Source organism: Ptychodera flava, chromosome 12 (assembly GCF_041260155.1).
Source record: "Ptychodera flava strain L36383 chromosome 12, AS_Pfla_20210202, whole genome shotgun sequence".
NCBI classification, from domain to species: Eukaryota; Metazoa; Hemichordata; class Enteropneusta; family Ptychoderidae; genus Ptychodera; species Ptychodera flava.
This window is the reverse complement of record NC_091939.1, coordinates 7,985,737-7,999,680: the sequence shown is the minus strand read 5'-3', so window position 1 is coordinate 7,999,680 and position 13,944 is coordinate 7,985,737.

Sequence of the window (13,944 nt, the reverse complement as noted above, 5' to 3'; positions counted from 1 at the left end):
TTCACACACAATGATTAAATGAGTCGGCACCGTTAATGTCTGACTTATCAACAAAGTCTGTGTATTCTTTAGAAGAAAACGTGTGATGAACATGCAATTGTAAACGGTCACCCTGAAAGACCTGTATCTATCCTGGCCATGAGAACCGCGTGATGCCCGATTGACGAATCCTCACCGTTGACAACGGTGTTACCCGCTGCCTCTCGATGGGTCCTCTGCATTCAATCAAGTCAGCAAATTTCCCAACCCTCTGTCCAGTATCACAAATGCATGGCGAAAGATTACACAGTCAGAGTCATCCAGAAACATACACTATCTCTGATAATGTCCCGCGCTTCATCAGCGCATTACAAAATGTAAATCTCCGTCAGTTTATAAGAATCTTAATCAAATTGGGTATATCAAAACTACCGAAGTAAGGAACATATCTGAAAATGCTACGAGCAGTGTAGTTTTTTAAGGTGGACTACTACTGTGTATGGACTTTCCTGGTCTTCTATGTTTCTTCTTTTGCGCACTGAAAATGCTACAGCTGGAATGATTATTCCACACATGGACAATGTACATGTAGTCCCGGTCACATCATAGCCTTTGCCACAAATATTTAGATAAATGGCACTAAATGCATTACATTTACATAGATCTAACTGGCCAAGCCCCCCAGTCTCAGCTCAAGGTCTGCTTTAGGACATAAGCCTGTCGTTTATCATGAGTTGATATATCCAAGAAAGCCAGTCGCGTGTGTATCACTTGCGATTCTTTGGCTGTATTGGATTCGGGATGAAGCCCACTAGCGAACACAACAAAACCGAGGGTTTGTAAGGTTAAGGTACATCGCGCCTCGGGGACAGATAGTTGGACTATCAAATTTCTACAATTCTTTTCTGATCTACCTTATGTGGAGGCTCATTTTAAAGCTCTTGGTGAAAAAAAAACTGTTTGGTAATTTGTTTCGCTAGTTCAAAACTTTGGACGGTGACCCCGTTTTTATTGCTGATTTGGTGAGGGAATGGTTGAAAGTTTCATTCAGGAAAGTTTGAGAAAAAGTTTAAGTCTTTCACTTTCGAGGCGCATACTACCTTAAGGATTGCATGAATTCCTCAACTTGCTTCGAAAGCTACATGATTAACATCCTCAAAATGGTAAAACGTTTCTCACCTGTGTTTTTTCCGGTCGAAATTCTTGATCTTTGTGATGCATCCTTGTCGTTCGAACAACATCCCTCAGGCTCTAACAGAGATTCCTCTCGATAAAGTCGCTTCATTCAAAATCTCGTACAGTCCAAAATGTATAGATGACAATCCGTGGGAGTCTAACCATGATCAAACGATACGATGGTGCTCATGAACACGATTGTAGGCCTGTTACTAAATATAGATTGACGAAGGGGACATTTGCTGATGCCGACAAAAATTCAAAAAAAAATTGTGTGTTTTGCGTATGTGTTTATTAATGCAGTTTATGATGAGATTTACTGTCATGTGATTTTATCGTTTCAATCGTAACATTGGCAATACCAAGTACTGTTCACACCTTTCTTGTACATGTTTTTTCCCTACTCGGAAATTGTCTAAAATTTCGGGGCACATTTTAGCATCTTAGCGTAAGATGGACAAATGACGTCATTGTAAACCAGTCCTATTTCTCGAGAGTACTGCGACCGCTAGACAAAGTTTGATATCCGCTCCATGATGCTCAATTCAAGGGTTGGAAATGTGGGGGTGGGGGTGAAGAACACCTCAACTTGTTACTCCATAAAGGAGCAAGGAGTTTACGTCGATGATGTGTGACACTGAAACAGTGAACAGTGTGTTAAGTATTCAACTTGAAGTTGGAAATTTAAGAGGTTTCTACGTCAACGTATGTGTAAGTGATCAGAACACTTCACTGTGTACACTTTCACTTAACTTTGGCTCTTGATATTGGCTATATGCGCCTAATATAACAAATACATGTTAAAAATGAATCATAACAATTATGGCATAAGCCAGTGGACACTTTCATAACCAAAAATGCAACATCTTCGGACAAAATTTTGAGAAATATCACTGATTGAAATTTTTTTTCTTCTCCTCTCATATGTTAAGAGAGTGGAATGGAGGGACTTCACACCAATCCAAGGTGACAATACAGTCACGTCACGTTGGAAACGTTTTTGGCGCCCTCTATATATCATCGTTATCGTCATGACAAAAAATGGGCATGGTAGGGCTATTTTATATACCCACTGACCCAGGCTGGTACTTATAAGGTGAGTACTTGCTATTTAATACGTTTATTAAAAGATTAAGATATGGAAGTCCACTTGGGCACGGTCCCTCTATCACGTGACTTAGGCTAATAAGTATAGAAAAAATAACTGTCCAATCTCGAACTATACGCCCTCCGGTCAAATGTTTGTCATGGCTGTCGAATGTAGGGCCTAAACCACTTTAATCTTTGACAGTGTTGATGTCAACGTGTCAGAGGAACAGGTGCTTGCGGCGTTGCTTGAAATCGAAGTGTTGACGCCGAAGGCCGAACGTCGTTAGTAGTGTAAAGAATAGAAGGTATGGCACCACAAATCAGAGAGAAATCCAAAACCTGCAAAGCCAGCACAACAAAACATCTGCCGTCAACAAAGTAACACCAGACGGTTGAAAAATACCTTTAAAAGTTCAAATCTTTACTCTGGTAACTGCATTTGACAGATACGTGACAAATTCAGGCGAAAATTCACTGTCGGGCAATTCTCCGCATTTCACGTTGCCAGCTGCATTGTGGTGTGTACTTTCACTCCCACAATCCTTTGTACTTGAATTCTTCCCAATGCAATGCCATGGCGGACTCTCTCTCTCTTTGCAGTGCAGACATTTTCACAAAAATATTTTTCAGGCAAAGAGAAAGAGTTGTATTCAGGAAGTAAAGTGCACTCCCCTTTCCCGATAACTGCTAATTTGACATCTTCATGCTGTCGATTCGCATTGAATGGACAAAAGATACACCACCTTTTTTTGCCAGTTGTTATATCTTTTTATCATGCTGTTAATTGACTCATTCAAATTTTGGTTACACATTTTTGGTTGATAACCTAGTCCGCACAATGTGCGTATATCAGTTAACATGGTGCTCTTTATCAGACCCGCTTTGTTTTCCAGAAAGTATCTGAAAAATCGATTTATAAACGTCTTAAGGAGAAACCGAACTGGTTTTGAAACGTGGGGTCAAAGGGTCAAGGTTGTCTCAGACGCGCTCGACTACGCCTACGCCTTGCCTTGGCTTATTTTCAAATTAACAACCTAGTTATTAATTTTCACATTAACAGCCGAAACACGATAGATACAAAACACACTGAAACACTTAAAGAGAAGATGGCTGATGTGTGAATGCACTTTCCCTTTCGACATTTTTGTTGACGTCATGTCCATTTTGTTCACTATTTCAGTGTCATCTAATATTGCCCTCTTATATTCATTAATTATTTATGTTTGTAATTGTAGTGGGTTATTTTTGTATGTTGTGAAGGCTAAGCACAGTGTTGAAATGGTAACTTTTTCTGTTGAGTATGTGTTGGCCTTTAAAAGAGGCCAACTGCAGCAAAAGAACCACGCAGCAAAACTATCTGGTTTCATGGCTCCTGCTGCTGCCATTTCGTCTCACAAAATCCAGCTGTTGCAACAGTGGGCACACAATGGCTTTTTTCTGATAAAGATGAATTTATTCCAACAAAAGTTGCAAATAAAACAAATCTGCATAATTGTGAATGTGTCGGGCGATTGAACAAAATTACAAAGCAACTTGTCTGCAAAAATCAGTCATCCAACTGAAAAGAAGATAAAGAGCAATATAAAATCACCGTATCTTCATACGAATGCGTTCAGGACGCACCCTCCTCCTTCAAGTCTTACAAGGCTTGAAAACTTTGTGATAAAATCCTCATTTTTGTTCATCATCTTTTAAGTGAAATATAATGTATTCATCCATGAGGAAAGATAATATTTTAATTGCATAACATAGGATTGAAAGGAAACTTTAATCCCATCAACGGTAGCAGAATTTCTAACATTCCAAAGTGTGTATTTTACAAAAGAAGTGGTACGTTATAAAATGTCTGATGTTGTACAGTATTATTGTCATTTTCAAATCTCGCAATTGCCAATCTTTTGATATTGGTATTGTTATCAAAGTTGTGTTTTCTGAAAGAGAAATACATTTCTGCCAAATTTCTTTTTACATATCTACACTCAAATAAGATGTGTTCCAGTGTTTCTTCTTGGCCACAAATATGGCATTTCCCGTCACTTAAATTAAAAAAAATTGGTCAAGTTTCCTGTGGGCACACCCTGGCTGCCTCATGCCGCTAAAACCAGAGCGCCCTCAGTGTTAACAGGGAGAAATGCACAAATTTTTTTTTTGGAACTTATAAATTGTTCATTGATACACGAATGACATTTCATGAACGTAAACATGAAACGTACACACGTAAGAATGGCTTAATGAACATAAACATAAAATTTTGCAACACAAACATGAAATTTAAGAATGCAATCAAAATCTTATGAACATAAACACAATTTTGCAACACAGACATGAAATTTTAGAATACAAACGTGGTTTTTATGAACATAAACAAACATAAAGAAACATGTAATTTTAGAATGTATACATCAAAATTTAGAGCACACAATTATTTTGTTTGAATTTTGCAACACCTGGCTTGCCATATTATTATTAATATGTACAATACTTACGATTTGAAAATGCACACCAGGTTGTTTTATAGCTATCTTTGTAAGATATTAAATTGTAGTAGTGTTACTCATAGTATCATGTGAAGTAAATTAAAAACACAATCGCCTTGCAAATGTGATCATGAAGGAATTCGTGGACGTGTATGCACGTATGTGCTGCACACTGTGATGTACAGATTGCGGGTCAATGATGGGGCCCTAGATCGTAGGAGGGAATTTTCAACTTAGTCGGAAAATGCGAGAAGCAACTGCAAAATTATAGAAAAATACTTCAAAACTTAGGTATTTCTCGCTGGAGTTTGAAAAAGGTCACATGACTGGACAAATTATGAATTCTCGCGTTAGTATGCAACGTGTCAAATCTTTGAAATGCATAATTAATTGCATGCACTCAATATTGACCACTCCAGCTGTCTCGCAAGATCTTGTAAATTAGGGGAGAACCATTTGATTTTAGGGGGGGTATGGAGGAAATGGGTATGGGAGCAAATTTTTTTTCCTGTCACAGTGACAGCAATTTTTTTTTCTACTGTCAGAGCTACATCAATTTTTTTTTCTAAATGGAGTAGCAATGCAATTTTTTTTTCTTTGTCATCAAGTTTTTGATGCGTTGTATATAAGGGAGCCGTCATTATTTACGGCCTGAAACTCAGAAATTTCAAGTGACACCCCCCCCCCCCCGTCAACCATGATGAATTTGAGTAACTCCCCTCTCTAACTCTGAAATTTTGACTGATCCCCCACTTAGAAAAGTTAAATACAAATACATGTATTTGTAAAATTTACAAAATACAGCAACAGTAAAGACCTTTGAAATCCGGATGTACTCTGGTAGACTATCATCAGTTATCTCATGATGGTTCAAAAAAGGTGAACCCATCAAAATGAAATTGCAAGTCACAATAAAATAAAGATATAAAAGCTCACGCAGTATCTAACCATACAGTATATTGTTTAATTTGGATGGGTATTATGACAGGGTATTCACTAGGATACCTGACCGGGCAGAATTTGAAAGTACAGGGGGAGAACACGTGAGAGGCTTAGGGGGAAAGTGTCACAGGGGCTTTCCCCTATCTTGCATGGAAAGTTTAAGATATTAATGTGTGCAATGGTGCAGTCTGGTGCGATCTGAGAGGTGTTTTTTAATTTTTACTAAGTGAAACTGTTAGAACACCCCAAGGGGGAGAGCACGAGAGGGGGTTTCCCCCTCTCGTATTGGAAATTTTGGGAAATTGATGTGTTTAATCACAGAGTAATATCAGACAGTCTATGATATTACTCTGTGGTTTAATGGTGCAATCTGAGAGGAATTTCAGGTTATTTTGCATTTGGTAAAACTGTTTGAAAATGACATTGAACACTGCAATATTTTTTTACATTTTATGCATGATCAGTGTTTGTGTCACAATATTCAACAACCAAACAATGACAATACAATTTGTGAAAAACAGTTCTGTTTGCCAGAGACTGAAGATAAATAAATATACAGGAACGGAAAATCTATGACCTTCTTGTGTCATTTCTCCAGCTGCCAGCTTCTAATGAAAAGCATGAATATGATATGTTTAACTGTCAAAATGGTCATTGAACTGAGGTAAATGAAAACATGTTTCTGTGATAATAAAGGATGAATTCACAACAGTTCAGTTTTGTCCTATATCCTGTGAAAATTTTGAGAAATTGATGTGCGCTACGGTGCAGTGTAGTGCAATCCGATACGTATTTTAAATTTGTCTTTTACCAGTAACACTATTAGAAGATCCAAGGGGGGCCTCAGAGGGGGTGCCCCCCTCTCGCATTGAAAATTTTGAGGCATGGATGTGTGCAATGGTGCAATCTGAGATGTGTTTTAATTTATTTCGCAAAAAAAAAAATTGAGTAACCCCGTCCCCCTTCTTCCTCTCCACATTTTGAGTAACGCCCCCTGAAGTTTTCAATTTTTTTAGTGACCCTCTCCCTTGTATTTCATTACATTTGTTGTTCCTCAATTTTTCATTGTCAACTTGTACATCTTCCTAATATATTTATATTGAGAGAATAATATATTGATTTTAACACTAGTTTATTGACTCCTGTCTTCTGTTTTAAAATTGTCACAATTTACAGAAGTCAAAAAGTCCCCTTTAGATAGTGCCTATGCCATTGAGATATTGCAACAGAAATCCTGAAATATGATTTCTTGGGTCAGAAAAGTGAAGGAAAACACTGAGTGCACTGAGGTGTAAGTAGACCTATGTAGTGCATGCTTATATCATAAGTGCTGGGAAAAACATAAGAATTACTTGTGGTAAAAACATTTGCGCCGCCTATGGCGGCGCGCCGGCAAAGAATACATGAGAATAGGGTTTCCAAATTTTGCTAATTTCTGGTGCATTGTGACAATTTTTTTTTTTCACTTCTGTCTGTTATGACAATTTTTTTTTTCTCAGGTCATGGCAGGATCAATTTTTTTTCTTCTATCTCACCTGGCGACAAATTTTTTTTCTCAAAATCCTCCATACCCCCCCCAGAAATCAAATGGTGTTCCCCTTATGTAAGTTTGAATAACATTCAGCGAGAGTGACCTTGATCGGAATGAATGTTTGCCATAAAGGCTGTTCTTCAAGGTACCGGCTCTCTCGGTAAAGCAAAGTGAAGATACATTGACGCCTTCGTGAAGCGTAGTGCATGATCGCTGCGGGCGGGAAAATGTGTTAGCGATAAACAGAGTAAACGCCATACTAATGATTTACAGTAAGTTAGGGATATCGGAGTAACACTTTCGAATTCCAGGAAAACACCTCAAATTCCCTGAAACTGCATAAAATTTGCAATGTTAATACTACGTTTGCATAATTCTAGTTTCGCGCGCACAGAACGTCCTATGATCGCAGAAAACGGTAAGTCAAACAAATTTTAGATCCACTTTGGTATTTACCAGTTATATTACGTTATCGCGCTCCTCATCTTGTATACAATGTCATAAACCAAGTTTATGAACACGTTTGGGTTCGCATTTACAATCCGCCTAAGTGTCCCGTCGTGACACTGCCAAGGTATGTCCGCGGCCGGGTCGTTGGATCATCTATTGCTCTTAGCCCTGCGTACCGTGCTGTGTGTTTTGGGCGTTACATGGGGCCGTGTAACGCCCGAAACACACAGCACGGTACGCAATAAAGGCGTATTTTGTCAGTTGTCCTAGCTATAGTATTGAGCCTATTTAGGCCTAAATAGATCAGCGCTGGTGGGAGGCGTGGCGCCGCGGGTCGCGGGTACCAACACATCATTCCGAAAGTCGTGCAAAATGCACCTGAAATACGAGGAATTTGTAATTTTAAAGCCACCACGCACCACTGCACCGACGACAGTCGACACCATTGCTGCTTACACCCAAAATACCAGGCCAGCTTTTGAAACAATGAAGGGGATGGGAGTGGCTTGCATGTGGAGCTACAGACAAAAAACGTAATTAACAGCAACTGAGAACAGCAATTATTGATTTACCGTATTTGATACCAGAAAGAAAAACTTCATTGATCTATAGAGAAATTAATGCATAGAAATACGTAAACAATTGGAATATTGACAATATTGCAAGTTGCACTGATGTCTGCGACAAGATGTATTACCGTGAACAAGGCTGTTCCCATGGTAACCGCAAAACACAAAGCATCATATGCAGGGCTATTCCAATGGTAGTGTAAAAAATGTAGTATTCATTCCCGATAAAATTTGTTTTTATAGTGCATCCAATAATCCATGTGGCAAATGTATCATGAATACAGTGATACACGAGGGTTTATGCACACTCATGTGAGACACTAGAGAGAGACAGAGATAAACTTAAAATATGAGGAAAGTATATAAGGTCTATGTTGAAATGAATTCAAACATTTTTGATTTTAATAAAAAATGTATGTTCTGGTAGTGACAGATGAAGAGTGTGGAACTTGTGATAGCCTGCTAACCTTCTAATAGAATTTAAATCTCGCCCCTCTACATGGTCAACAATTTTCAGGCTTCCCCCGAAATCCCCCCTCCACTTATATTTGGCCAAATTTTTACTAAGCCAACAATATTAGCTGAAATTTTGATGTCTTTTTTCTTCAGTGAGTTTGTATCCATATCAACTTCAATTTCTTGTTTACACCCTCTCATGTTGAAATATTCAATATTAATTCAGTTTATCGATACAGCTTGCACATTTGGTACACCTATATTGGCGGTACTTGCATTTCTGCCATAACTGGATACATTAATATTATTATCAATATATGTAGGTCGATTCTCCCTCACCCATTATCTGAGTTTAATTAGTCTAGAACATTCTAAAGATCATGTGTACGTTCTCCTCCATGACTGCCACATAGTTGACGTCATACTCAAGCTGTGTACGTTCCCAATGATGTTGATACACAGTACTTATTAAAATGGTGAGACAAAGTATGGGGTTTTATATATAGCTGCTGATCATCCACATCTTGGTAAACTGAGACACTATGGGCAATGAAGTCATTGCAAAATCTACCAAGCAAATTTTTTAAAACTGATTTCCGAACCATTTATAATCTGCCCGGCATATCTAAAATTGTTGAAAGTATTACCTCTCATTCCTCTTTTGAAGATGATTCTCTTGTCTCAGACATGGTTTAATAGTTTTCTCTTTTGTTTTGGAAAGGATGATTATTGCAGATTTCTATGTGTAACAATTCTATGTTCCATATAACAGCATGATTCAACTTAAAAACCATGGTGAAACACTCGTGTATTCATCTTGTTGAACACAGCCTATGCATACTGTTTATTTTCATTGGTAATATGTGAAAAGGACAATAGCTACAAGTTTTGATGATATTTTTTGATATTTTTGTGCAACCCCCCCCCCCCCCCCCCCCCCGCCATAATTTTTGTTCAGTCCCTCATATGTCACCATTCAACTTTACATCACATTACAAGCCTTAGGGTATAGTTGAAGGAGGAAAAGAAACAAGATGTATAAACAGGGGAACTTATAACGTCAAGAACATTGCATCGATGTTCGGCCTATAGGATTCAGAGGAGGCCAAAATTTATAAATGATCCCTTTGGGAGGGCCTAAAATCTTCTCAACAGTTGATACTTGATAAATTCTCTGGTTCTGCAATTGTTATTCAACATGATGGGTCATTGGTTGCTATGATCTCTGCAATATTATAGTAGCTAGGTGTTAATTGTGTCTTCCATGTAGCCGCTGGATTAGCCAAAAACTTCTGTACCCGATACAGCTCTCATTGAAAAAAGCAGGGTTCAAGATGTGCAGCTGATATGCAATATCTCGACTTTGAAGTAGAGTATACAGTTTTGTGTTAGCTGTATGTTTTAAACATCATGGTTTTGCAGTGCTGTAGTCTGCCATTTTTGCATCCGGGAATACCATAGATTCAAATATCAACAACATGTCCAGTTCCCCATTTCAGAATTTCACATTTCTCATTTGATATTTTTTCAATTGAAATTACCATCGTGATATTATTTTAAAGAGGATTTTGGATAGGGAAGGTTACATTTGATATTATTTTATCAACTGACAATTTTATCAGTAACAAAATAATGTCAATAAGTACCAGTACCAGCCAAAACTTTGCTCAGTAGATCAATTGAGAATAATTAATGAGCAGCAGCTGCACGCAATGATGAGCACATATTTACGTGTCAAAGTTACCGGTACATTAGTTATCTGTCACATGTACCTCTTCTATGGCATTTGAGGTGTATAATTAAATTCATTTGTCTCTGGTACCAGTAGTTGACCTTACAATTTAAACCACTTTCTATACATAACTCGTAATTTTACAAGTCACCTGTTTAGCACTAATGGCCAATATTGGTCCACAAAGGATATTGTTATTGATTATTTTTTTCCATTTTTTTTCCAATTGCTTATTGATGCTTGTTAAAGCTTGCCTTAATCAAGAGTGTTTTTGTCATTTTGTTCAAAGTCTCTCTGACACTTCACAATCACTTTAAAATTTGGTTCAGTACTGCAGGTAGTCTTAGTTGAAGTTTGTTCAAATTATTAGGAAATTAGCAGTGTTGTAGTTTGTAGCCCAGTTGCACTTTTTTGTAGAAAGTGCATGGATTCCAATTTCTTGAATTCCCTTGCTCAAAATTAGTGATTTTAAATTTCCAGGATATTTCAGTCATTTGTTGATAGCAAAGTTTGAACTGTATTGAGAAACATGATAGAGTCACATACTGTACAGTTGGGTTTGTAGATATACACATTCAGTAAAGGTTAAAGTTCGATGATCGTGGACACAAAAAATGCTAAGTTAATCAACAGAAGTTTTAATTCGTGCATTTTATCCTCATTTATACAAACAATAATTTAAGACTTTTTAAATTTTGCTAAAATATTGGTAGAAAGTTCTCAATTGGCTTAGAACTTATAACATACTGTATGGTACCAATTCACCTACCCTAGACAGCAGCAGTCAAAACCGCTTGGCCTAAGCACAGTCGTAAACAAATACGTGAACAAAAAAATCATCAAAAATTGCACACATGCAAGTATATTATAAATAATAAAGGTCTGGGAATTTTATTGTTGAATGCATTTGTTTTCTAAAAGAATGTTTCTGAAGGTATCATGTATAATCAGTATTATGAGGTGGACTGTATTTTTCTGTATAGTGAAATACATTCCCGTATGCAGTGTGGACGTTTCATTGTCAGACTTTCATAGTAGATGAAAGACACAAAGATGATGGATTATTGATAAATGACTTGTTTCCATGGAAATGTCCTGAAAGAGAGATGTCAGGAAATTAAATAAGAGCTCATTAGATGAAAGTACATATAAATAATTACTGAACTAAGATAGATTCCTTTATTTCTGTGCTCACTGGCTTGACCTCACAGATAAGTAATTTTTACTAGTGAATTAACATCTCTCAGCAAAACTACGCATGACTGTTTGATGTCGTTACCTTGGAAACAGCCAGGGAAGCTGGCATTCACAAATCCCTCACTACCCTCATCTGCTTTGAAAAGGAAGACCTGAATTGTGGAGATGACCCAGCTACTTTGTTATTCAACAAGCTGTTGACTATTTGTATCAAATATTTAACTCCCCCAGTCATAGAACAAACACTTGGCCACATCATAGATTTTTCAAAAAAATGGGAATACCTGGGAAAATATTTCAAGAAGAATCCAATTAATTAACGTGTAGTGTATTTGTATAACAGAGAATATATTAAGTCTACGTGTCAGTCTTGCTCTTGGATGGTGTCATATATTACCTGGGGAATAAAGGCCAACATTTTTGATCAAACATTTGCACAATATGCCTCAATGATCTATAACTCTGGCAAACGTGGCACTAAGCTTTTCATTCATCAAATTTATTGGTTTTTCATAAGTGAAGATTGATTTGCATAAAGTTAAGGTGCATGGGACACACTAGCTTACAACAGCTGAGCTCTGTCTACATGCTTGTGACATTTTCTTCCCATAAAATTTGATGTATGTCGTATGCTGTACAGCTGAAAATACATAAGTCAATCACGTAATTAGCTGTCGTCTCTTGTCTGCAGTGGATGTTCATGATACATGGGGGAAAAGCAGTAGTCAAAACTTTCAATGGGTCACAGACATCAGGTTTACAGCAATCTTGTTAGATACATGGTTATAGCTGGGTCAGATCCGGTGTGGATCCGAGTTTCAGCACAGTTTTTCCCAGGGTTTGAAACATTGAAAATAGATCTTTCCACTCCCATTTCCTGTATACATGTATCGGTACATACACCCACTCTATTGAAAGCAATGGGATATATTATACCACACGTAGTATTTAAAAAAATATTATACATGTAGGTCTGATCAGACTCTATATTGAGATAATGTGGGTGCATGCAGGTTGTGCAAAATCTCAAAATTGTTAAATACAGTTGTAATATTGAGTTCACTTTTCATCATTTGTGTAGAAGTTGTGAATGTAAATTAATTTATCAAATTTAATGACAACTAGAGTATTGAGATAAATTTAAGTGTTAACATTATGAAAGCGTGTGTGTGGCGACTATGAATCATAAACAACAGCAACAAAGTGCTGACACATTCCATCGCTGCATACTATGGAATCAGGTCAGGCTGTGGTGACTAACAGTTTGTAATAAGATCATAGTTGGGGAATTACGAACACCAAAATTCACTTTCTAACTTTTCCAGTTTTGCTCATGTGCTTATGAAACTCTACTCTCCCTATTTTTGAAAAACGGGGAATTCCTCACCAACAATGACACATCCGATGCTTGCGCATCTTAATAGTTATAATGTAGCTGCAGTAGACTTTTTGACGAAGGATATCAAGGTATATAGACTAAACGTAACACACCACATGGTATATTTACATTTCATGCATAAATAGAGGTGAGTAATTTTTGATCCTGGAGCTACGTCTGACCTCAAGGGCCAGCAGTTTTTTTCTTTTTAGTCTAACACTTTTTTGCATAGCCCGGCAGACAAAATCGACAATTTTGCAAAATTGATGGGAAGAAAAAATCGCTAAGTCTCTACATCATGTACAGCCACAAAATGCATCACAAAAATGCATGACAATTTGTCATTGCTGGGTAACATATTATGAAATATTTCCAACAATCAGCCTCTTCTGATAATGGCTATGATAGTTTGACGCTTTAGCTAAACAGAATTTACAACCACTGACATAGAGGGACGAGTGAATAATCTGACATTGGGCTACATTACTGTTTTGGCGCTACTATTTAAGTACTCAGCCCGGGCTAGTACTGAAAAGGATTTGCTCAGCCCTGAATAAACAGTGTTAGTATTGTGAACATTTTTTAAAATGACTTAAGTGATGGTGGCCTCATTTTGTACACAATATGACACATTTACTGTACATGCCAGCGATCTAGAGCTGTGCAACACACCCAAAGTAAAGGTTATGTAGGACAATGTGTTTCCATGACCTGTCCCAAAGTATACTGAATGCTTAATATAATGAAACTACTCTGGCGGAGCATGGGAAGGTAAACCTGATTGTGAAAGGAATCAGAAATCACTGGATAGCACAAGTTGAGCATACATATTACATTGACTCTGACCAACTGTTCTGTGATCGACCTCTGACCCCTGCTTTGAGTCATGCATGGTTTTCCCCTATGTCTATTTTGCAGAAATCACCGGATAGCACAAGTTGAGCATACATACATTGACTCTGACCAAC